The following is a 26,313-nucleotide window of genomic DNA, read 5'->3' on the forward strand; positions in this document are numbered from 1 at the left end:
AGTACACAAGCGAGTAACACACTCAACCATTGCTACTCTAACTTCTGTGATGCATACAAGGCCCTCCCCCACCCTCCTTTTGACAAATCCGACCATGACTCCATCTTGTTGCTCCCCTCCTATAGGCAGAAACTAAAACAGGAAGCACCCATGCTTAGGTCTATCCAATGCTGGTCTGACCAATCAGATTCCACACTTCAAGATTGCTTCGATCACGTGGACTGGGATATGTTCCGAGTAGCCTCAGATAATAACATTGACGTATACGTTGACTCGGTGAGCGAGTTTATAAGGAAGTGTATAGGAGATGATGTACCTACAGTGACTATTAAAACCTACCCTAACAAGAAACCGTGGATTGATGGCAGCATTCATGTAAAACTGAAAGCACGTACCACTGCATTTAATCATGGCAAGGCGACTGGAAATATGGCCGAATACAAACAGTGTATTTATTCCCTCCATAAGGCAATCAAACAAGCAAAGCGTCAGTATAGAGACAAAGTGGAGTCGCAATTCAACGGCTCAAACACGAGACATATGTGGCAGGGTCTACAGACAATCACGGATTAGAAAAAGAAAATCAGCCCCGTCGCGGACATCGACGTCTTGCTTCCAGACAAATTAGACAACTTCTTTGCATGCTTTGAGGACAATACAGTGCCACCGACGCAGCCCGCTACCAAAGACTGTGGGCTCTCCTTCTCCGTAGTCAACGTGAGTAAAACATTTAACCTGTTAGGGCTAGGGGGCAGTATTGACACGGCTGGATAAAAAACGTACCCAATTTAATCTGGTTACTACTCCTGCCCAGTAACTAGAATATGCATATAATTATTGGCTTTGGATAGAAAACACTCCAAAGTTTCTAAAACTGTTTGAATGGTGTCTGTGAGTATAACAGAACTCAAATGGCAGGTCAAAACCTGAGAAGATTCTGTACAGGAAGTACCCTGTCTGACCATTTCTTGGCCTTCTTTGCCATCTCTATCCATTACAAAGGATCTCTGCTGTTATGTGACACTTCCTATGGCTCACATGGTCTCTCAGAAGGCGGCAAAAAGCTGAATCGTGGCTTTGCAGGCTCTGGCTGAAAAAAAGTAGCGCGTTTGGGTAGTGGCTGGTTACAGTACTGTGAGACTCAGGCGCGTGCCCGCGTCGACCGAATGCTTTGTTTTCTTTCCTCTGTTTCCCAAAAAGGAGATTGCCTAGTCGGAATATTATCGTTTTTTTACGAGAAAAATGGCATAAAAATGGATTTTAAACAGCGGTTGACATGCTTCGAAGTACGGTAATGGAATATTTAGAATTTTTTTGTCACGAATTGCGCCATGCTCGTAACCCTGATTTACCATTTCGGATAGTGTCTGGAACGCACGAACAAAACGCCGCTATTTGGATATAACGATGGATTATTTTGGACCAAACCAACATTTGTTATTGAAGTAGCAGTCCTGGGAGTGCATTCTGACGAAGACAACAAAGGTAATCAAACTTTTGTAATATTAAATCTGACTTTGGTCAGGGCTAAACTTGGTGGGTGTCTAAATGGCTAGCCGTGATGGCTGGGCTATCTACTGAGAATATTGCAAAATGTGCTTTCACCGAAAAGCTATTTTAAAATCGGACACCTCGATTGCACAAAGGAGTTCTGTATCTATAATTCTTAAAATAATTGTTATGTTTTTTGTGAACGTTTATCGTGAGTAATTTAGTAAATTCACCGGCAGTGTTCGGTGGGAATGCTAGTCACATGCTAGTCACATGCTAATGTAAAAAGCTGTTTTTTGATATAAATATGAACTTGATTGAACAAAACATGCATGTATTGTATAACATAATGTCCTAGGGTTGTCATCTGATGAAGATCATCAAAGGTTAGTGCTACATTTAGCTGTGGTTTGGGTTTATGTGACATTATATGCTAGCTTGAAAAATGGGTGTCTGATTATTTCTGGCTGGGTATCCGGCTGACATAATCTAATGTTTTGCTTTCGTTGTAAAGCCTTTTTGAAATCGGACAGTGTGGTTAGATTAACGAGAGTCTTATCTTTAAAATGGTGTAAAATAGTCATATTTTTGAAAAATTGAAGGTTTTGCATTTCAAAGGTATTTGAATAACGCGCCACGGGATTACACTGGCTGTTGAGTAGGAAGCGTCCCACCTAGCCCATAGAGGTTAACCTGTCTGGGCTAGGGGGCAGTATTTTCATGGCCGGATGAAAAACGTACTCAATTTAAACAGGTTACTACTCTGGCTTAGAAACTTGAATATTTATATTATTAGTACTCTGAAGTTTCTAAAACTGTTTGAATGGTGTCTGTGAGTATAACAGAACTCATATGGCAGGCTAACACCTGAGAAAAAATCCAACCAGGAAGTGGATTGTAGTTTTTCAAGACTGGGCCTATTCAGTATACAGTTTCTTAGGGTTCAATTTGCATGTCCTAAGGCTTCCACTAGATGTCAACAGTCTTTAGAACGTGTTTCAGGCTTTTGCAGTCAACAGAGAGCGAACAAGACCTCCTGGAGTCTGATGACCGAGAGAATGACAGGCCACAATTACGCGCATTCACGTGAGGAGGTAGCTGTGTTCCATAATGTTTTTCAAGACATTGGAATCGTCCGGTTGGAATATTACTGAAGTTTTACGTTAACCCCTGGTCGGGCTCCGTCCCGTATGGACATCCAGCGAAAAATCCTATCGCCATTAGCATAACAAAATGTAATATATATTTTTTCAAATATAGGACTATGTTATATCGTTTTATAGATACACCTCTCCTGAATCGAACCACGTTGTCCGATTTCAAAAAGGCTTTACAGCAAAAGCAAAACATTAGATTATGTTAGAGGAGTATATCGTAAAAGTAGCCACATAGCCATTTTCCGACCAACCACATGCATCACAAATAACCAAAAAACAGCTAAATGCAGCACTAACCTTTGACAATCTTCATCAGATGACACTCCTAGGACATCATGTTACACAATACATGCATTCTTTTGTTCGATAAAGTTCATATTTATATATAAAAACAGCATTTTACATCGGCGCGTGAAGTTGACTAACTATTTTCCCTCAAATGCATCCGGTGAAACAGCGCTACAATTTACTAAATTACTATTCAAAAACATTTTTAAAATGTAATATTGTCATTCTAAGATTTAATGAATATCTCTTGAAAGCACCTGTAATGCCAGATTTAAAAATAACTTTACTGGGTAATCACACTTTGTGATAAAAGGGGATCCGATACTCTGAAAAATAGGCTACCGTTACAGGTCAGCGCCATCTTGGAACAATCGCATATCAAATCTACTCTTGTATACTATTGTCAATAATCCCTTACCTTTGATTATCTTCCTCAGAAAGCACTTCCAGGAATCCCAGGTCCACAACAAATGTATTTTCGTTCGAAAAAGTTAATCCTTTACGTCCCAATAGCTTGTTCTTGTTAGCGCGTTCTGCAGGCTGCTCCAAAACTTCCGTCGGCTGCGGGACTCCTCTTTCAATAAAATGCTTTTTTTTTAATTTAGGTTCGTTCAAACATGTCAAACGTTGTATGACATACATCTTTAGGGCCTTTTTCAACCAGAGCTCCAATAAGATTCAAGGGGGACGATTGCATTGTCTTTCAAAACGTTTCGAAAGGGGAGGGTAGCTAGGGGCGCCGGCGTCATAATGGTGATGGCCCTCCTCATGTGACCACTTTCCACAGCGTCTCATTCAGTCAGTTTTCACAGTAGGAGACTCAAACCACTTTGTAAAGACTGGGGACATCTAGTGGAAGCAATAGGAAGTGCTCAATGAACCATTGCTCACGGTGTGATTAATAGGCAAAGTGATGAAGTTGAGTCCGCAATTCAGAATTCCACATCCTGTTACGATCGGTCTCGGGGTTTTGACTGCCATATGAGTTCTGTTATACTCACAGACACCATTCAAACAGTTTTAGAAACTTTAGGGTGTTTTCTATCCACAGGTATTAATTATATGCATATCCTAGCTTCTGAGTTTGAGTAGGAGGCCGTTTAAAATGGGCACGAATTTTTTTCAAAAATCACTGTAGCGCCCCCTATCCTAGGCAACCGTCAAGAGGTTAAAAAGGCCCTAAAGATTGATGTTTTACAACGTTTGACATGTTTCAACGAATATAAATATAACTTTTTGTCGTGAAATTTTCGGCGCGCTTCCTACATTTGGAGTAGCTTACTGAACGCGCAAACAACAAGGAGTTATTTGGACATAAATTATGGACTTTCTCGAACAAAACAACATTTATTGTGGACCTAGGATTCCTGGAAGTGCCTTCTGATGAAGATCATCAAAGGTAAGTGAATATTTCTAATGCTATTTATGATTTTAGATGACTCCAAAATGGCGGGTATCTGTATTGCCTGGTGTATTTTTCTGAGAGCATTACTCAGATTATTGCAAAGTGTGCTTTCCCCATGAAGCTTTTTTGAAATCTGTCACAGCGGTTGCATAAAGGAGATGTTCATCTATAATTCTTTGAATAACAGTTTAATATTTTATCAACGTTTATGATGAGTATTTTTGTAAATTGTTGTGCTGATTCACTGGCAGTATTGGAGGCAAAATATTTTCTGAACGTCACGCGCCAATGTAAAATGCTGTTTTTGGATATAAATATGAACTTTAGCGAACAAAACATACATGTATTGTGTAACATAATGTCCTTGGAGTGTCATCTGATGAAGATCGTCAAAGGTTAGTGCTTCATTTCACTGTGTTTTGGGTTTTATTGACACGTCCTTGCTTGGAAAATGGCTGTGTGATTATTTTTGTCTATGTACTGTCCTAACATAATCTAATGTTTTGCTTTCGCTGTAAAGCCTTTTTGAAATCGGACAATGTGGTTACATCAAGGAGACGTGTATCTTTAAAAGGGTGTAAAATAGTCGTATGTTTGAGAAAGTTGAATTATGACATTTTGTTGTTTTTCAATTTGCCGCCCTGATATTTCACTGGCTGTGTCCCGCAGGTGGGACGCAACCGTCCCACCTAGCCCATAGAAGTTAAACAGCCATCACTAGCACAGAGAGGCGGCTGCCTACCTACAGACTTGATATCACTGGCCACTTTAATAAATGGAACACTAGTCACTTTAATGATGCCACTTCAAGAATGTTTAAATATCTCGCATTACTCATCTCATATGTACATATATACTGTATACTGTATCCTTCACTATCTATTCATTACTATCTATTGCATCTTAGCCTCTCTGTCACTGCTCATCCATATATTTTATACTTATATATTCTTATATCATTCCTTTACTAGATTGTTTGTATTAGGCTTTGTTGTGGAATTTGTCAGATATTAGGTTTTGCTGTGGAATTGTTAGATATTACCTGTTAGATACTGCTGCACTGTCAGATCTAGAAGCATAAGCATTTCACTAAAATTGCAATAACATCTGCTAATCATGTGTATGTGACCAATAACATTTGATTTGATTTGATTTGAAATGTTCTGTGTGATCCTCTATTTCATATTCACTCAAAACATATTTCACTTTTCTCCTTTTCTTCTTGACCATCTTCTCCTTTATCAGATCTTCCAAAAACCTCCATATTTACTCATAATATCTTCCACTTTCCTCCTTTTTTAATTGCCATCTTACAGTCCAACTGCAGCGTGTTCATCGCCAGACAATCCACATCTGACTCCACGTCGAAAAACTTATGCTCACCATTTAAACGTGCTGTTACATACCTGTAGTGTTAAAGAGAAACGAACACAAAAGTTATCGTCTTGACAGTTCTGGCATTTCTTTATTCTGATGAATAGTGCGCGCATTTGGCCAGAATTTGTTGCTTCCCCACTGCCAGAGTGGAACGGTGCCGTCTATTGGACTGATGGACTAAGTACTGCTAAATCATGTAGAAAATAAGACTTAGATTGCTAAGACAAATAAACTTTGGTAAAAAAACTAAAGACGTGTCTATTTCTAGTGACTTCATTTTTCAAACCATTACATGTACCCTACACATACAATTATCTGTAAGGTCCCTCAGTCGAGCAGTGAATTCCAAACACAGATTCAACCACAAAGACGATGGTGGTTTTCCAATGCTTCGTAAAGGGCTCCGATTGGTAGATGGGTAAAAACAAAAATTTACATTGAATATCCCTTTGATCACGATGAAGTTATTAATTACACTTTGGAGGGTGTATCAATACACCCAGTCACTACAAAAATGCAGGTGTCATTCCTAATTCATTTGCCGGAGAGGAAGGAAACTACTCAAGGATTTCAACATGAGGCCAATGGTGACTTTAAAACAGTTACAGGGTTTATTAGCTGTAATAGGAGAAAACGGAGGATGGATCAACAACATTGTAGTTACTCCACAATACTAACCTAAATGACATAGTGAAAAGAAGGACGCATGTACAGAATGAAAATATTCCAAAATATGCATCCTGATTGCAACAAGACTCTAAAGTAAAACTGCAAAAAATGTACTTTATGTCCTGAAAACAAAGCAGTATGTTTGGGGAAAATCCAACACAAAACGTCACTGAGTACCACGCTTCATATTTTCAAGCATGGTGGTGGTTGCATCGTGTTAATGGTATGCTTCTTGTCATCGGCAAGGACTGGGGATTTTGTTTAGCATAGAAAGAATAGAGCTAATCACTGGCAAAATCCTAGAGGAAAACTTGGTTCAGTCTGCTTTTTAACAGACACTGGGAGACAAATTCACCTATCAGCAGGACAATAACAAAAAACACAAGGCCAAATATACATTGGAGTTGCTTACCAAGACGACATTGAATGATCCTGAGAGGCCTAGTTACAGCTTTGACATAAATCGACTTGAAAATCTATGACAAGACTTGAAAATGGCTGTCTAGCAATGATCAACAACCAACATGACAGATCTTGAAGAATTTTAAGTGGCATTATGTGCAAATATTGTACAATCCAGGTGTGCAAAGCTCTAAGAGACTTACCAGAAATACTCACTGCTGAGGGGAGAAAGGCTCATAATAATGGATGGAACGGAGCTAATGGAATGGCATCAAACCATGTGTTTGATGTATTTGATATCGTTCCCCCATTCCGCTCCAGCCATTACCATGATCGCATCCTCCCCAATTAAGGTGACACCAACCTCCTGTGTTGTAATTGCTGCCAAAGGTGATTCTAAGGTGTTGACTCAAGAGTATGAATACTTACAGTATGTAAATGACATATTTCTGTGTTTCATTTTCAGTAAATTTGCTAAGAATTCTAAAATCACGTTTTCACTTTGTCATCATGTGTAGATGGGTGAGAGAAAATACATATATTTAATCACTTTTGAATTCAGGCTGTAACACAACAAAATGTGTAATACTGTAACTCAAAGGGTCTGAATACTTTCTGAAGGCACTGTACATATACATTGTTTATATTCCAGACTCTGGTCCAGAAGCAAATTTCCTGCAATTCTATCCATTTTGCTATGTTTTTTACTGTGTATTTATACACTCAGTGTGCAAAATATTTTGAACATCTGCTCTTTCCATGACATAGACTGACCAAGTGAATCCAGGGGAGAGCTATTATCCCTTATTGATGGCACGTGTTAAATCCACTTCAATCAATGTAAATGAAGGGGAGGTGTCGTGAAAATTAATGTATACTGAGAAAGACTTGGACAATTATTCAAACAATCATCTTTATTTCATATCAATTCATTATTGCAATCATGAAACTGGTCGACCTCACACTCTCAAGGTGTGTTGTCGAAAGCTTAACCTTACCAAAAATGCAGAGTTCTTTATATAGTAGATCTAAACATGCTTAGTCATGGCTGGTTCCACCCCTCCCATTCTGATTTTGGGCAATCACAAGCCACTTTGGGTTAATTTGGTGGTTACAGTGGTTACAGTGTAATCGCAGCAAAAGGTGGCGCTACAAAGTATTAACTTAAGGGGGCTGAATAATTTTGCATGCCCAATTTTTCATTTTTTTATTTGTTAAAAAAGTTTGAAATATCCAATAAATTTCGTTCCACTTCATGATTGTGTCCCACTTGTTGTTGATTCTTCACAAAAATTACAGTTTTATATCTTTATGTTTGAAGCCTGAAATGTGGCAAAAGGTCGAAAAGTTCAAGGGGGCCGAATACTTTCGCAAGGCACTGTATGTACACCTGGTGATGTTTAAACCCAAATTCCAGGATGATTAGGAACAATAAGGAGTTTTCTTCTACTAATCATATTCACCTGTCCTCGTTATTGTCTCCACCCCCTGCAGGTGTCGCTTGTTTTCCACAGTGTATTTATCCCTGTGTTTCCTGTCTCTCCGTGTCAGTTCATAATGTATGTCCAAGCCTACCAGCGGTTTTCCCCGTTTTCCTGCTTTGCCTTTTCTCCTTTTGCTAGTCCTCCCGGTTTTGACCCTTGCCTGTTCTGGACTCTGTACCCGCCTGCGTGACCATTCTGCCTGCCCTGACCTCGAGCATGCCTGCCACTCTGTACCTCCTAGACTCTGATCTGGTTATGACCTTTTGCCTATCCACGACCATTCTCTTGCCTATTCCCTTTGGATTTATTAAACATCTGCCTCCTGTTTCTGCATTTGGGTCTCGCCTAGTGTCATGATAGCTCCAGGCTATCTCTCTCGGTTACACCCACCACATCTTGTCTATGGAATGTCAGGCTGTAACTCAATATTCAGATCAAGCTCCAGAGGTCCAACTCAGCCCCACAGACACAGATGAGAGAGTACTCATCATAGCAATTCGATGCATAAACAGTATTAAACATAATCTTGTTACTGATCTACCATAATCCCCCATTTTGAGGTTTCTCTAAAAGAAAATTACAAGCTTTAAAAAGACATTACACATATGAAAAAACCAAATGAGGCATCAAACTAATTTTAACTTCTATGGGCTACGTGGGACGCTAGCACCTGCGGGACACAGCCAGTGAAATATCAGGGCGGCAAATTCAAAACAACAAAATGTCATAATTCAACTTTCTCAAACATACAACTATTTTACACCATTTTAAAGAGACACTTCTACTTGATGTAACCACATTGTCCGATTTCAAAAAGGCTTTACAGCGAAAGCAAAACATTAGATTATGTTAGGAGAGTACATAGACAAAATAATCACAACCATTTTCCAAGCAAGGACATGTGTCACAAAAACCCAAAACACAGCTAAATGAAGCACTAACCTTTGACGATCTTCATCAGATGACACTCCTAGGACATTACTTTACACAATACATGTATGTTTTGTTCGATAAAGTTCATATTTATATCCAAAAACAGCATTTTACTTTGGCGCGTGATGTTCAGAAAATGTATTCCCACCAAAACGTCCGGTGAATGTGCACATCAATTTACAAAAATACTCATCATAAACGTTGACAAAATATATAACAATTATTTAAAGAATTATAGATAGACTACTCCTGGATGCAACCGCTCTGTCAGATTTTAAAATAGCTTTATGGCGAAAGCACATTTTTCAATATTCTGAGTACATAGCTCAGACATCACAGCAAGCTATACAGACACCAGCCAAGTTTGGTCTCACCTAAACTCAGAATTAGTATTATAAATATTCTCTTACCTTTGCTGATCTTCGTCAGAATGCACTCCCAGGACTGCTACTTCCACAAGAAATGTTGTTGTTGTTCGAAATAATCCATATTTATATCCAAATACCTCTGTTTTGTTCGTGCGTTCAGAGCACTATCGAAAGGCATAACGCGCAAGCGCGGTACCAGAGACAAAAAGTCAAAATGTTCCATTACCGTACTTAGAGGTATCGCGCATATCCAATCCCTTTGTCTCCAGGCAGTCCACTCAGTGACTGAGCTCCTATATTCTGCCCAGTGACAGGAGAATGCTGAAAGAACTTTCTGAAGGCTGTTGACAGCCAATGGAAGCCTTAGGAAGTGCAACGTGACCCCACAGAAACTGCAGTTTCGACCAGTTTAATTTGGGTATGTTTTTCATCCAGCCGTGAAAATACTGCCCCCTACACCTCAACAGGTTTTGACTTAAGAATAAAAAAACTTCCTTGCAGTGGTATATGACCATTGTAAATGACAATCTGTTGGTTCATTGAGTTTTTACCTTAACCTCTATGGGCTAGGTGGGACGCTTGCCCATATTAACATACTGACAACTTACTAAAATCAGTCAGTCAGTTTACACAGTTTACAACTCGTAATTAAAACCCAATGAATTATCCAACCAAAATGTAGAATGACATTGCTCAGTGATTCACATTGGTTCTATCACTCAAAGTTAAAACCCTCAACACTGGCAGAATGTACATTTATATTAACCTGTTTAGGATAGGGGGCAGTATTTTCACGGCCGGGTAAAAAACTTACCCGATTTAATCTGGTTATTACTCCTGCCAGAAACTAGAATATGCATATAATTAGTAGATGTGGGTAGAAAACACCCTAGAGTTTCTAAAACTGTTTGAATGGTGTCTGTGAGTATAACAGAACTCATATGGCAGGCCAAAACCTGAGAAGATTCTATATGGGAAGTGCCCTGTCTGACCATTTCTTGGACTTCTGTAGCCTCTTTATCGAAAATACAGGATCTCTGCTGTAACGTGACATTTTCTAAGGCTCCCATAGGCTCTCAGAAGGCGCCAGAACGGGGAATGATAACTCTGCAGTCCCTGGGCGAAAAACAGTAGGGGTTTTGGAAAGTGGTCGTTCTGAGAACAATGACACTGGTTCGCGCGTGCATGTGACGACTCCATTTTCTATTTTCAGTGTTTGAACGGATGCAACGAGGTCAAAGGTCATTCAAACCCTTCAAATAAGTATTTCTTTCTCTATTAGATTAACTATTGAAAAACAATCAAACATTTCATACATTTCGAATCCAAGGGTTACAGTAAGTTTATTCAGTATATTTCTTATCAAAATAATTCACGTGTTCAATTAAAACTTCAGAAAATTCCATTTGTGTGCACCTTTAAAATATCTTGTCTCTAACCTGTGAAAAACCCACTAAAACCAAATGAAATAGACCACTCACAATAAATCAGACATAGCATTAAAAAGACTAACACATATTCATAATGTGTTTTTTAGAAGGATATTTAAGCCTTGAGACAATTGAGAAATGTATTGTGTACTCTATGTATGCCGTTCAGATGAAGAATGGGCAAGATAAAATATTGAAGTGCCTTTGAACGGGGTATGGTAGAAGGTGCCAGGCATACCAGTTTGTGTCAAGAATTCCTACGCTGCTGGGTTTTACATGCTCAATGGTTAATAATAAAGGAAAATATACAAATATACAGTACCAGTCAAAAGTTTGGACACACCTACTGATTCAAGAGTTTTCTTTATTTTTACTATTTTCTATGTTGTAGAATGATAGTGAAGACATCAAACTATGAAATAACACATATGGAATCATGTAGTAACATTTTACATTTTAGTCATTTAGCAGACACTCATATCCAGAGCGACTTACAGTAGTGAATGCATACATTTTTTAAATTTTTCCGTACTGGCCCCCCCTGGGAATCGAACCCACAACCCTGGCGTTGCAAACAACATGCTCTACCAACTGAGCCACAGGGAAGGCTAAACAATAAAGTGTTAAACAAATCTAAATATATTTGAGATTTTAGATTCTTCAAAGTAGCCAACCTTTGCCTTGATGACAGCTTTTGACAACCCATACACTTCGATTTGATTTGTCTCTTTCTTTGTCACTCAGACAGGAAGAGGTGTGACAATGATAGAAGATTTACATCTACATCAAATAATAAAATTAGCAAATCAATATAATCTACAGTACATTTTGTTCAGTGGGAGAGGCAGACAACAAGAAGAGGAATGGGAGAAATAAGAAAAAAGGACATGTATTTTTCAATAATGCCTTTGAGCTTTCCTATTTCCTGCCATAATCTCTGCTCTGTTTCCCCTGAAACGTCAGATTCGGCAAACAAAGCAAACAAATTATGCAGTCAGTCTTGATTGCAGCAGAGCACTGATGGTTTATGATGTGCTCTGAAAGCACAAGAGGAGATACTTTCTTCTCAACAGACACATTTTAAATTCTTCACTACCCAATACCAGTGTACTAGCTATAACACGCTTTTCTATCACTGCTGAAGTCTCAGTTTTGTTACCTGTGTACATGACCAATACACTTTGATTTTATTTTCCCTTGACTGTTGGAAAGAGAGTAGTTCTTCTACTGCAGTGTAACTAATCATGTAAACAATCCTCTCTTCTTCACCCTCTGTATTCCTCTCCTCGTCTACAGGCAGAGGAGCACCTGGTGACGGATGTATTTAAAGTGGGGGCACTGTTTTGGATAATTACCTCCTCATTCCGAATCGGCAAAACCTAATTAAGCCGATCTATATCTCCCGCTCGATGGATTTTGGCCTGGACCGTTTTTCCGACCACGTTGTCAGAGGTTTGTCAGTGTGGGAAGATGCATTAGCCACAAGGGAGAGGAATGGCCAGCATTTTCTAAAACATTTCCAAACATAGCTGTAGATATACGGGATATGATTATAATACAGTTGTCAATACATCAGGGGAATGGATTGACCTCTCACATCTCTGTCAGATTCCAGTCATCTGTCCCCTTACGCCTCTTGAACTATTCGATGCCATATGCTACTACTGACAAGAAGACTCAAAGCATGTGTTGCTTACATGTGTTTGGGTTCCCCGCATTTAACATGTGTGTCCTCTAAACTATATTGTTTATCACTTGTGTAGAGGCTCCATTACTAAGAGCGGATGTTGACGCTATCGGTAGTTAAGTGGGCCTGTATGGCCTGTAGTGGTTTGTTAAGTGGGCATTTGTCGTTTGAGTTGAAGGGTTAATGTGCAGTGTGGGCTGATCCACTGGTCCACTCCATACCCTTTACAGCGCGTGAAATCTCTTTTGTTAGTAAACCCTGTGCCTCTGTCCATACCTGACATTGATCGCTGTCCTCTCTCTCCCCCTCCTCTTTTCATTGAGCTTCGGTCTGGGGAATATTGACAGCACGTCTTCTTCTCTAGGAGGAGAAGAGGAAGCGGGGGATTGATCAAGGCTGCTGGACGAGAGAGAGAAGGGAGGAGCGAGGATGGAGGAGGGAGGGATATGCATGATTTTGTAAATGTTTGAGTTGTATAAGTATTACATGCTTTTGCAACAGACATTTTCATATGAACTTTGCAGCGAGAGAGAGAGGCCTTGGTGTTTGGACACACACACACACTGTACATCTCATGAGTAGTTCCCCTGACTCACAGCTAACCCCTTTTTACCAACATTGGAGTACATTCTCCCAGGGTGGGAGGGGTACAAAAATGACCACAAAAAAATGGGCTAATGGTTAAACAGATGCCAGGGTGAGTGCTGCCCAAATATCCGTGAGATAATATGGCCCGTGCACATGTCCGTTCCTGACAACCAATCATTGCCAGAGAGATGACCATGTATCAGTTAGCAGGAAGGAGCTGAGGACATATTTAGGAAGTGTTCTGTCAATAAGAAGAATAATGAGAGTTTGATAGACAGAACAATGCATGTTCAGGGGTTGGTTGATTTGAGCTGGATGTTGGTCTCAGGTGATGGGCTAAGACTGCACAATGAAAGGGACTGGTCATTCACTACAGTAGCAATGTCACAGCAACAATAGTCAATGAAAACAAAAGATGGAGACGTGTGACACAATTGGTTGACTCAGTCAACCAAATGGGAAAAAAAGAGCGACGTTGATCCAGACAGTGCATGATTGAGACAGAACTGTAGCTAGCTAGCTAGCTAGCCAACCTTATCCAACTTTCTCCTGGACTATCAGCTTTTCATACCACAATATAAGATAAAACAAAAATAAAGAATGATACTGCAATGGTGATATTAACCAGAGCCTACTGGTTTTCCAACAGTAGAATTTAAATAGCAACTGCTAACTTGTGGCTATCAATACTTGCTGCTTAGCTTAGTAAAGATACAGTAGCTCTAGCATTCGTTTACATAGGTAAGAGAACTGTCAAAGTTGGTGAGATCACAATCATAATCAGTCAGTTGTCATACCCACTCATTACCTTGGGCCCCTAGGGGCTATGTGTGTGTGTGTGCGTGTAACATTTCACATTTGTCATTAATAAAGATGTTTCTATATTTCAACAGATTCATTGAATTTCTTTTGATGGAAGGTCAATCATTCTTCACTTTTAATTACTAAAAGATGTGGCTCTCAGAGTAATACATCCCACTGGGCACATACCAGTTGAATCAAAGTTGTTTCCACGTAATTTCAATGAAATTACATTGAACCAATGTCGAATATTTGTGAATTATTTATAATCACTAAACAAAAATATAAACGCAACATGTAAAGTGTTGGTCCCATGTTTCATGAGCTGAAATAAAATATACCAGAAATGTTCCAACCACACAAAAAGCTTATTTATCTACAATTTTGTTCACAAATTTGTTAATATCCCTGTTAGTGAGCATTTTTTGCCAAGATAATCCATCCACTGGACAGGTGTGGCATATCAAGAATCTGATTAAACAGCCTGATCATTATACAGGTGCACCTTACACAGGTGCTGGTGACAATAAAAGGCCACAGAAAGCCACAGAAGTCTCAAGTTTAGAGGGAGTACGCAATTGGCTTGCTGACTGCAGGAATGTCCACCAAAGCTGTTGCCAGAGAATTGAATGTTCATTTCTCTACCATAAGCCGCCTCCCAAGTCGTTTTAAAGAATTTGGCAGTACGTCCAACCGACTTAAACAACCACAGACCATGTGGTAGTGGTAAGGTAGTGGTTATGGCTCAGTACATCACTGGGGCTGAGCTCCCTGCCATCCAGGACCTCTATACCAGAGGAAAGCCTCAATAATTGTAAAAGACTCCAGCCACCCAAGTCATCAACTGTTCTCTCTGCTACCGCATAGCAAGCGGTACTGATAGACCAAGTCTGTAACAAACAGGACCCTGAACAGCTTCTACCCCCAAGCCATAAGACTGCTAAATAGTTAGTTAAATAGTTCACTAAATAGATACCGGGACAATCTGCATTGACCCTCGAGACTTCTTGGGTATGACGTTACAAGCTTGGCACACCTGTATTTGGGGAGTTTCTCCCATTCTTGTCTGCAGATTCTCTCAAGCTCTGTCAGGTTGGATGGGAAGCGTCACCGCACAGCTATTTTCAAGTCTCTCCAGAGATGTTCGATCGGGTTCAAGTCCAGGCTCTAGCTGAACCACTCAAGGACATTTAGAGACTTGTCGCAAAGCCATTCCTGCGTTGTCTTAGCTGTGTGCTTGGAAGGTGAACCTTCGCCCCCAGTCTGAGGTTCTGAGTGCTCCGGAGTAGGTTTTCATCAAGGATCTCTCTGTACTTTGCTCCGATCATCTTTCCCTTGATCTTGACTAGTCTCCCAGTCCCTGCCACTGAAAAAGATTCCCACAGCACGATGCTGCCATCACCATTCTTCACCGTAGGGATGGTGTCTGATTTCCTTCAGATGTGACGCTTGGCATTCAGGCCAAAGAGTTCAATCTTGGTTTCATCAGACCAGAGAACCTTGTTTCTGATGGTCTGAGAGCCCTTTAGGTGCCTTTTGACAAACTCCAAGCGGGCTGTCATGTTCCTTTTACTGAGGTGTGGATTCCATCTGGCCACTCTACCATAAAGGCCTGATTGGTGGAGTGCTGCAGAGATGGTTGTCCTTCTGGAAGGTTCTCCCATCTCCACAGAGGAACTCTGGAGCTCTGTCAGAGTGACCATTGGGTTCTTGGTCACCTCCCTCACCAAGGCCCTTCTCCCCCGATTGCTCAGTTTGACGGGCGGCCAGCTCTAGGAAGAGTCTTGGTGGCTCTAAACTTCTTTCATTTTAGAATGATGGAGGCCACTGTGTCTTGGCGACTTTCAATGCTTCAGACATTTTTTGGTACCCTTTCCCAGATCTGTGCCTCGGCACACTCCTGTCTCGGAGCTCTACCGACAATTCCTTCAACCTCATGGCTTGGTTTTTGTTCTGACATGCACTGTCAACTGTAAGACCTTATATAGACAGGAGTATGTCTTTCCAAATCACATTCAATCAATTGAATTTACCACAGGTTGACTCCAATCAAGTTGTAGAAACATCTCAAGGATGATTAATGGAGACGGGATGCACCTGAGCTCAATTTCGAGTTTCATAGCAAAGGGTCTGAATACTTGTAAAAAAATAAGGTCCTTTCTGTTTTTTGTTTTTAATACATTTGCTAAAATGTCTAAAAACCTGTTTTCGCTTTGTCATTATGGGGTATTGTGTGTATATTGATGAGGAAAATGTTTTATTCAATCCATTTTAAAATAAGGCTGTAACGAACAAAAAATGGAACAAGAGAAGGGGTCTGAATACTTTCCGAATGCACTGCATATGTACATTTCAACCTCAATTACCTCGTACCCCTGTATATCGACTCGGTACCGGTAGGCCTACTCTGTGTATATAGCCAAGTTATTGTTACTCATTGTGTATTTGTTATTACCTTTATTATAATGTGTTATTACTTTTCTATTATTTCTCTATTTTCTTTCTCTGTGCATTGTTCGGAAGGGCCCTTAATTAAGCATTTCACTGTTTATGAAGCATGTGACAAATAACATTTTATTTGATTTATGTTGGTATAGATAAAACGGGTTAGAAAGTTGGAAGTGGAAAATACTCACATTTTCATATGGAAATCGCAGCATGAATGTCAACAGGAAATCAAAACATAAATCCATTAATAAATGTCAACATATCATGTTTGTGGAGCCACAAAAACAACTTTGGAGAAAAAAATATATAATTCTTTTCCTGAAGCGTTAATAAAACATTTGTGTGGTGAAACTTGACTTTGTCTACAATATGCCTGCACAGCTGCCAGACATAACAGCATGGCTTCATGCTTTATTAACTCCTCTGTCTGTCTCTTCTACATGTGTCATGGAAGAGAGGGTTCAAGAGGAGAGGGAGAAATGGGAGGAAAAGAGGGAGGTAGAGATGGGAGGGAAAGAGGGAGGGGAGAGGTAGAGATGGGTGGGAAAGAGGGATGGGAGTCAGGGCATGGGGAGAAATGGGCGGGGTAGGACATATTGCACAAATGTGACTCACCACCTCGTTTCGGTCATATGTAGCAAAACCCTCTTAAGCCAGCCCCACCCACTCTTTAAGGATTCACATGTGCTAAACAGTGAGTAGTGTAGTAAAGGTTGAGACTAAAAGTGGTAGTAACCTACAATAAAGAACAATTCCAGGTAAACAGAGTTTCCAGAAAATAATATTTTATAAATATTAGATGACGCTTACCCAGACACACTTCTCTAAATTTATGGGTCATGTGAAATAAATGCTTTAACCCCAGCCACATTCAGTGGTGGAAAAAGTACTAAATTGTCATACTTGAGTAAAAGTATAAATCATTTCAAATTCCTTATATTTAGCAAACCAGACGGCACAATTTTATTTTGCTTTTATTATTTATTTATTGACATATAGCCAGGGGCACAATGAACTTAAATATCAAAAGTTAAAGTAAAAATATAAACCATTTCAAATTCCGTATATTAAGCAAACCAGACTGCACTATTTTATTATTTTATTGACGGAGAGCCAGGCGCACACTCCAATACTCAGACATAATTTACAAATGAAGCATTTGTGTTTAGTGAGTCTGCCAGATCAAAGGCAGTAGGGATGTACAGAGATGTGTGAGTTGGAAAATGTTCCTGTCAAAATGTAACGAGTACTTTTGGGTGTCAAGAAACATGTATGGAGTAAAAAGTACATTATTTTCTTTATGAATGTAGTGAAGTAAAAGTTGCCAAAAAAAAAATAGTAAAGTAATGTACAGATACCACAAAAACAACTTAAGTAAAAATACTTTAAAGTACTACTTAAATACTTTACACCACTGCCCAAATGCCTTCACACCAGTACATAGCATACTTTATATACTGTTACACATGCACTTATCATATAGTATTCCATACATAAGTTAACTTGTTATGGACAGGGGGCAGTATTTTCACGACCGATAAAAAACATACCCGATTTAATCTGGTTATTACTCCTGCCCAGAAACTAGAATATGCATATAATTAGTAGCTTTGGATAGAAAACACTCCAAAGTTTCCAAAACTGTTTGAATGGTGTCTGTGAGTATAACAGAACTCAAATGGCAGGCCAAAACCTGAGAAGATTCTGTACAGGAAGTACCCTGTCTGACAATTTCTTGGCCTTCTTTGTCATCTCTATCCAAAACAGGGGATCTCTGCTGTAACGTGACACTTTATAAGGCTCCTATAGGCTCTCAGAAGGCGCCAGAACGTTGAATGATGACTCTCCAGTCTCTGGCTGAAAAACAGTAGCGCATTTGGATAGTGGTCGATCTGAGAACAATGAGACGGGTGCGCGCGTGCACGACATTTTCAGTCTTTGAACGAAAACAGGGTTTCCCGGTCGGAATATTATCGCTATTTTACGAGAAAAAAAGCATAAAAATTGATTTTAAACAGCGTTTGACATGCTGCGAAGTACGGTAATGAAATATTTTGAAATTTTTTGTCACGATACGTGCCGGGCGCGTCACCCTTTGTTACCCTTCGGATAGTGTCTTGAACGCACAACAAAACGCCGCTATTTGGATATAACTATGGATTATTTGGAACCAAAACAACATTGGGTGATGAAGTAGAAGTCCTGGGAGTGCATTCTGACGAAGAACAGCAAAGGTAATCCAATTTTTCTTATAGTAAATCTGAGTTTGGTGAGTGCCAAACTTGGTGGGTGTCAAAATAGCTAGCCATGATGCCCGGGCTATCTACTCAGAATATTGCAAAATGTGCTTTCACCGAAAAGCTATTTTAAAATCGGACACCGCGATTGCGTAAAGGAGTTCGGTATCTATAATTGTTAAAATAATTGTTATGTTTTTTGTGAACGTTTATCGTGAGTAATTTAGTAAATTCACCGGAAGTGTTCGGTGGGAATGCTAGTTCTGAACGTCACATGCTAATGTAAAAAGCTGGTTTTTGATATAAATATGAACTTGATTGAACAAAACATGCATGTATTGTATAACATAATGTCCTAGGAGTGTCATCTGATGAAGATCATCAAAGGTTAGTGCTGCATTTAGCTGTGGTTTTGTTTTTTGTGACATTATATGCTAGCTTGAAAAATGGGTGTCTGATTATTTCTGGCTGGGTACTCTCCTGACATAATCTAATGTTTTGCTTTCGTTGTAAAGCCTTTTTGAAATCGGACAGTGTGGTTAGATAAAGGAGAGTCTTGTCTTTAAAATGGTGTAAAATAGTCATATGTTTGAAAAATTGAAGTTTTCGGATTTTCGAGGAGTTTGTATTTCGCGCCACGCCCATCATTGGATATTGGAGCAGGTGTTCCGCTAGCAGAACGTCTAGATGTAAGAGGTTTTAAGTCCATGCAACCTGAGCGAGTTTTTTGTTGTTGCACATGTATAGTACTGTACATAAACAGCTGCATGCGCCATATATTTATTTGGTGGACACTTGATACAGTCACATGATATTGTTGTGGTATGTCACAAAATCATGTTACGACCAAACATCAATAGTCATTTTATATATCAATATTTTGTCTTGCTAAGTCTTGCTAAGTGGATGGTCTCTACAGAAGGTGTAAACGGTACAGCCGAATGGTTACTTACGTAGATAGTAGCAATATCAGAAATAGATAGTGTCAGTATAAATAAAATATACAGTATGTACAAGAACGATTTCAATAACGATATCAGTGATAAACGAGGTAATTATAGGCATACAATCAGGGGTAAAGTGGCTGAGCAGCGGGATAAACAATAGTAGCAGCAGCGTATGGCGTGTGTGTTAGGAGAGAGTCATGTGAATAGAGGCACTGCAGATAGCGCTGATGACTGGTCCGTCCAAACCACGCATGAACAAGGGAATCTATATTCGGAGAACCTGTTTCTGTCCTGCCCTTGACTTTGGTGCAGGGCATGTGATGTCCATAGTCTCTTCGTCGCAAAACTCCCTGATCTTCTCAAAAATACTGTTTGTCAAGCTGTGTCCAGTCCAGGTGGTGCTTTTACAGGCAGACTATCTATGAGAGGAAGGATGTTAGCATTGCGCAGCAGCTGAAACCTGGTCCTGACAGTCCGAATGCTCCTGGCGACAACACCAGGCTCCAGAGCATCGAAACTGTAAAACAGGGAACAACTAACAAAAAATACGAAGACATTATCACATCAATTCACCTCCCAAGTTTAGATAAGAATAACCTCACACAATGAAAATTATTGTTTACCTGAAGTGCTGGTACTGCTTGATCTGTGGCAGCGGCCTGACGTACAGAGTCAGGTGTTGTTGCCAGCCATAGCTTTCCACCAGCACTGTACCATCCTCCAGTCCAACCAGCTGTGGGATGTTGACCCCTGTCACAGTGCTGTCCTTCACAACACCAGCAATCTCAGACAAAGTGTCCACTCTGGTCTTTCTGAAGAGCTGCTTGATAAGGCCAAAGCACCAGTCGGGTGCAAACTTGAGGTGGCCTGTGATCAGGAAGTGAAGGTCCAGATTGTGGTGGAGCCTGTGCATGGTCCATCAGGCACAATACCAGAGCACAAAATTGTTCTTGTTTTGGCCACTGCAGTTATTACAATTCAGGTTCATACGTGTTATCCCAACTCCGTAGTAGGCGAAGAAATGGAGCATGTAGTTGATGACTGCCTTTGCTTGCGCTAGCTCTCTTTTTGATGACTGTATGACTGGTGGATTAGAGTCAGGCATGTTCTACTAATTGATGCTGAAAGATAAATTCCAGATACAAATATTTTAGCATTATTATACTGTAATGAAACAGACAGGCAGGGAGCAGGTCTCGAACCCTCGACCTTCAAGCCCGAAGTCCGGCGCGCTATCGACTGTGCCGCAAAAGCATGCTCAAGCGGCAGAGTCGATTTCCGCGCTTATAAACCCAGGGTCGTTACACTACTCCCTCCTTTCAAAGAGCGCGTCCTCGCGCTAGCTTGCGACTCTACATCTTACAGGAACGCGCTCACCAGCCAAGCACACGCACTGTCGTGGATGCAAGGTTCGATCACTTCCGACACCAATGTAATGAAACAGGCAGGCAGGGAGCAGGACTCGAACCCTCGACCTTCAAGCCCGAAGTCCGGCGCGCTATCGACTGTGCCGCAAAAGCATGCTCAAACGGCAGAATCGATTTCCGCGCTTATAAACCCAGGGTCGTTACAATACATTAGATGTGAAATGGCATTCTGAGGTATCACTACACACAGTTCTTACAGGTAATGTTAGCTACTGTAGCTAGCCAGCCACCTAATGTCAGCTGGCTAACTAACAGCAAGCTTCTAACTAGAAATACAAACCGATTGTCATAGCTAGCTAAAGTTAACCAATAGGTTCAATGTTAGCTAGCTAACATTAGGCTATAACTAGCAATGTGAAATGGCATTCTAAAAAACATCACTAACGTTACACACACCTCATACACATAAGTTAATGTTAGATAGCAAGCCAGCCACCTAACCTCAGCTAACGTTAGCTAGCTAACAGCAAGCGTTAACTTGGGATATTTTGTTTAGACATGTCATGTTAACATTAGCTAGCTAAAAAATGAACTATAATCCCAATCCATAGTGTAATGTTACTAGCAATACAAACCGATTGTCACAGCAAGCTAAAGTTAACTAAATAACGTTAAGTTTAATGTTAGTTAGCAAGCCAGCCATCGAACTCTAGCTGGCTAGCTAACAGCAAGCTTTAGATTGCAATGAAAACAACTTTCTGACAAAATTAGAAATGTATTTAATATCGGAATCTGTAGCTAGATTCTTACCTGTATACATGGATGAAAGCTTCACGGCAGACTGCAACCCCTTTATAAGACTTCCTGTGTTGTTTCTGTTTAGTTTGTGCAGCTTGTTTGGCCTGTTGTGTTCCACTGATTTCAAAACGTGTTATTTTCAGAGTCAGCATTCATCGTCCAGAACTTTTTACCACTGACCTTTGTCAATAGTGCCTGATAAATTCAGGGGAGCAATGTTATTGAGAGCAGTAGCAACATATTTGCAGTTCTCCATGGCTGACGTTATATCTTTAAAAAAAAGCAGTAGAAAGGATTATCTAGGCATTATGAGCTGCTCATTTTATAGACACAAGATGCAACACCGCAGACCAATCCAAACTCATCTCTCGGCATGTCCAGCCCACTCATTATCTCAGCCAATCATGGCCAGCGGGAAGGTTGCTGACTTTCTCTGTGGCTAAACCAACTAGGCTTGTAATTTAAGAATGGTATTTGTATTTGCAGATGACATACAAGTCTGATATTAACCTCTTGGGGCTAGGTGGGACGCTAGCGTGCCACCTGTGGTGCACTCCATCAACAGCAGGTGCATTTCAAGAGCGGCAAATTTGAATCCAAATAAATGTCAAAATTCAAATTTTTCAAAAATACAACTATGTTACACCATTTGAAAGATAAACATCTCCTTAATCTAACCACGTTTTACGATTTCAAAAAGGTTTTACGGCGAAAGCATAAATTTAGAGTATGTTAGGACAGTACATTTACAAGAGTTGTGTGTAATGTTTTGTCAAGTCAAAGACAGGGTCACCAAAACCATAAAACCAGCTAAAATGATACACTAACCTTTTACAATCTCCATCAGATGACACTCCTAGGACATTATGTTAGACAATGCATGCATTTTTAGTTCTATCAAGTTCATATTTATATACAAAAACAGCGTTTTACTATGGCATTGATGTTGAGGAAATCGTTTCCCTCCAATAACCGGCAGTCAAGTCAGCGTCACAAATTAAATAATTAAAATTAGAAAACATTGGTAAAATATTATATTGTCATTTAAAGAATTATAGATTTACATCTTTTGAACGCAATCAACTTGCCAGATTTAAAAATAACCTTACTGGGAAATCACACTTTGCAATAATCTGAGCACTGTGCCCAGAAAAATACGCGTTGCGATACAGACTAGACGTCATGTTGGGGAGATCTAAAATCGAAAATACTATGTAAATAATCCATTACCTTTGATTCTCTTCATCAGATGTCACTTCCAGGTATCACAGGTCCATAACGAATGTAGTTTTGTTCAAAAAAGCTCATCATTTATGTCCAAAAATCTCCGTCTCGTTAGCACATGATGTAAGCCAGCCGGACTTCTCGTCATGAACGAGGGGAAAAAATATATTTCCGTTCGTTCAAACATGTCAAACGTTGTATAGCATAAATCATTAGGGCCTTTTTTAACCAGAACATGAATAATATTCAAGGTGGACGAATGCATAGCCTTTTATAACGTATTGGAACGAGGGTACCCAACATGAAGTAGCGCGCCAGGTGTCTAATGGGACATCACCGTTCCATGGCTCTTGTTCGGTCAGATCTCCCTCCAGAAGACTCAAAACACTTTGTAAAGGCTGGTGACATCTAGTGGAAGCAATAGGAAGTGCCAAAATATTCCTAAACCCCTGTGTTTTTCTATGGGATAGGTTTAAAATCAATACAACACATCAGGTATCCACTTCCTGTCAGAAAATGTCTCAGGGTTTTGCCTGCCAAATGAGTTCTGTTATACTCACAGACACCATTCAAACAGTTTTGGAAACTTTAGAGTGTTTTCTATCCATATATAATAAGTATATGCATATTCTAGTTACTGGGTAGGATTAGTAACCAGATTAAATCGGGTACATTTTTTTTATCCAGACGTGCAAATGCTGCCCCCTAGACCCAACAGGTTAAGGCACATGAAAGTTCATATGTTTGAGATCGCATTTCTGCCAAAAACGCATTTTGATAAAAAAATATATTTTACGTTCAAAAGGCTCTCCTGTGAAGTTGTGACTTGCGACATATGCCTAGTTTCAAGAATCGGGTAACAAATACCTCTTTCCATCCAAACTTTACCCAACTTCGCCAAACTGCTCAACTAGGGAAAGACAGACAGAGAGGTAATTTAAATCTTAGAGAGTGTGATTCCGTTAAAAAATAGACATTTGACGAAGAAGGAGAGCGATGGAGTGCTGCATCAGATGACCTGGCCTCCACAATCACCTAACCTCAACCCAATCGAGATGGTTCGGGATGAGTTGGACCGCAGAGTGAAGGAAAAGCAGCCAACAAGTGCTCAGCATATGTGGGAACTCCTTCAAGACTGTTGGAAAATCATTCCAGATGAAGCTGGTAGAGAGAATGCCAAGAGTGTGCAAAGCTGTCATCAAGGCAAAGGGTGGCTACTTTGAAAAATCTCAAATATATGATATAGATATTTTTTAGCACTATTTTGGTTACTATATGTGTAATGCTTTCGTCAGGCGCAGGACACAGGGATGAGTGCAAACAAAACGTGTTTACTCAAAACCATAATAAAACCTCTTCCACAGCAATCATACAGGGTTGGGAGAAACACCTCCAACAACCACAAAACAGGAAACAATCACGGACAAGACAAACAGGGAAGCCAGAAGGTTAAATAATGAACATAATCAGGGAATCATAAACAGGTGTGTATAATTAAGACAAAAGCAAACGAACAGGGAAACATAGATCGGTGGTAACTAGTAAGCCGGTGACGTCGACCGCCGAACGCCGCCCGAACAAGGAGAGGGCCGAAGTCGTGACAATATGATTCTATATGTGTTACTTCATAGTTTTGATGTTTTCACTATTATTCTACAATGTAGAAAATAGTTTGAAAAAATTAAGAAAAATCCTTGAATGAGTAGGTGTATCAAAACTTTTGACTGGTACTGTACATCTAGTTGATTTTTCTAGATGGTTTTCTGCTTTGGGTAAGATTAAGGGGGGAGGTGTGTGTCTTTTTGTTAACAACAGCTGGTGCACAATCTCTAATGTTAAGGAAGTCTCTATGTTTTGCTTGCCTGAGTTAGAATACCTCATGATAAGCTGCTGACCATACTATTTGTTACTACTGTTTACATCTACATTTTTTGTAGCTATGTATTTACCACCACAAACCGATGCCGGCACTAAGACTGCACTCAATGAGTTGAATAGGGCCATAAGCAAACAAGAAAACAGGGTCTGCTTAAAACAGGTAGATATTACAGACTGGGTCAGGCAGAGTTTGAAAATGTCCGTGAAGACACTTGACAGACAAATCCCGCTACGACCTCCGACAACCCAGCAAACAGTCAAACATCAATACAGGACAAAGATCGAATCCTACTACGCCAGCTCTGAAGCTCGTCAGATGTGGCAAGTCTTGCAAACTATCAACTATTACAAAGGGAAACCCAGCCGCGAGCTTCCCAGTGATGCAAGTCTACTAGAAGAGCTAAATTCCTTCTACACTCGCTTCAAGTCCAGCAGCACTAATCTATGCATGAGACCACCAGCTGTTCCTGATGACTGTGTGATCTCGCTCTCCATAGTCGATGTGAGTAAGACCTTTAAACAGGTTAACATTCAAATGGCAGAGCGGCCAGATGGATTACTAGGACTATCGTCCCGTAGCACTCACATATATAGCCATGAAATGCTTTGAAAGGCTGATCTTGGCTCATGTCAACACCATCATCCCAGACACCCTGGACTCACTCCAATTCACATACCGCCCCAACAGGTCCACAGATTATACAATCTCTATTGCACTCCGCACTGCCCTCTCCCACCTGGACAAGGAGAACGTCTACGTGAAAATAATGTACATTGACTATAGTTTAGCGTTCAACGCCATAGTGCCCTCCAAGCTCATCACTAAGATCAGGCCCTGGGACTGAACACCTCCCTCTGCAACTGGATCCTGGACTTACTGACAGGCCACCCCCAGGTGGTGAGGGTAGGCAACAACACCTCCACCACGCTGACCATTAATACGCTGGTCCCTCATTGGAGCGTGCTTAGTCCCCACCTGTACTCCCTGTTCACCCACGACTGCGCGGCAGCGGACGACTCCAACACCATCATTAACTTTGCTGACTCCACAACGGTGATTGTCCTGATCACGAATGACGATGAGGCAGCCTATTGCCCCTTGAAACTCAACTCTGGACCTCGAAGCCAGTCCCAATGCATTTTTTCATTGTTCCCCTCTAATCAGGGACTGATTTAGAGATGGGACACCAGGTGTGTGCAATTAATTATCAGGTAGAACAGTAAACCAGAAGGCTCTGGACCTCGTAGCGTAAGAGTTGAGTACACCTGCTATAGCCTATATTCTCTATCCATTGTTGAGATGGGCCCGTAAATAAGCATTTCACTCTCCGTCA

This window comes from Salmo salar, chromosome 13 (genome assembly GCF_965601325.2).
Source record: "Salmo salar chromosome 13, fSalSal1, whole genome shotgun sequence".
Lineage (NCBI taxonomy): Eukaryota > Metazoa > Chordata > Actinopteri > Salmoniformes > Salmonidae > Salmo > Salmo salar.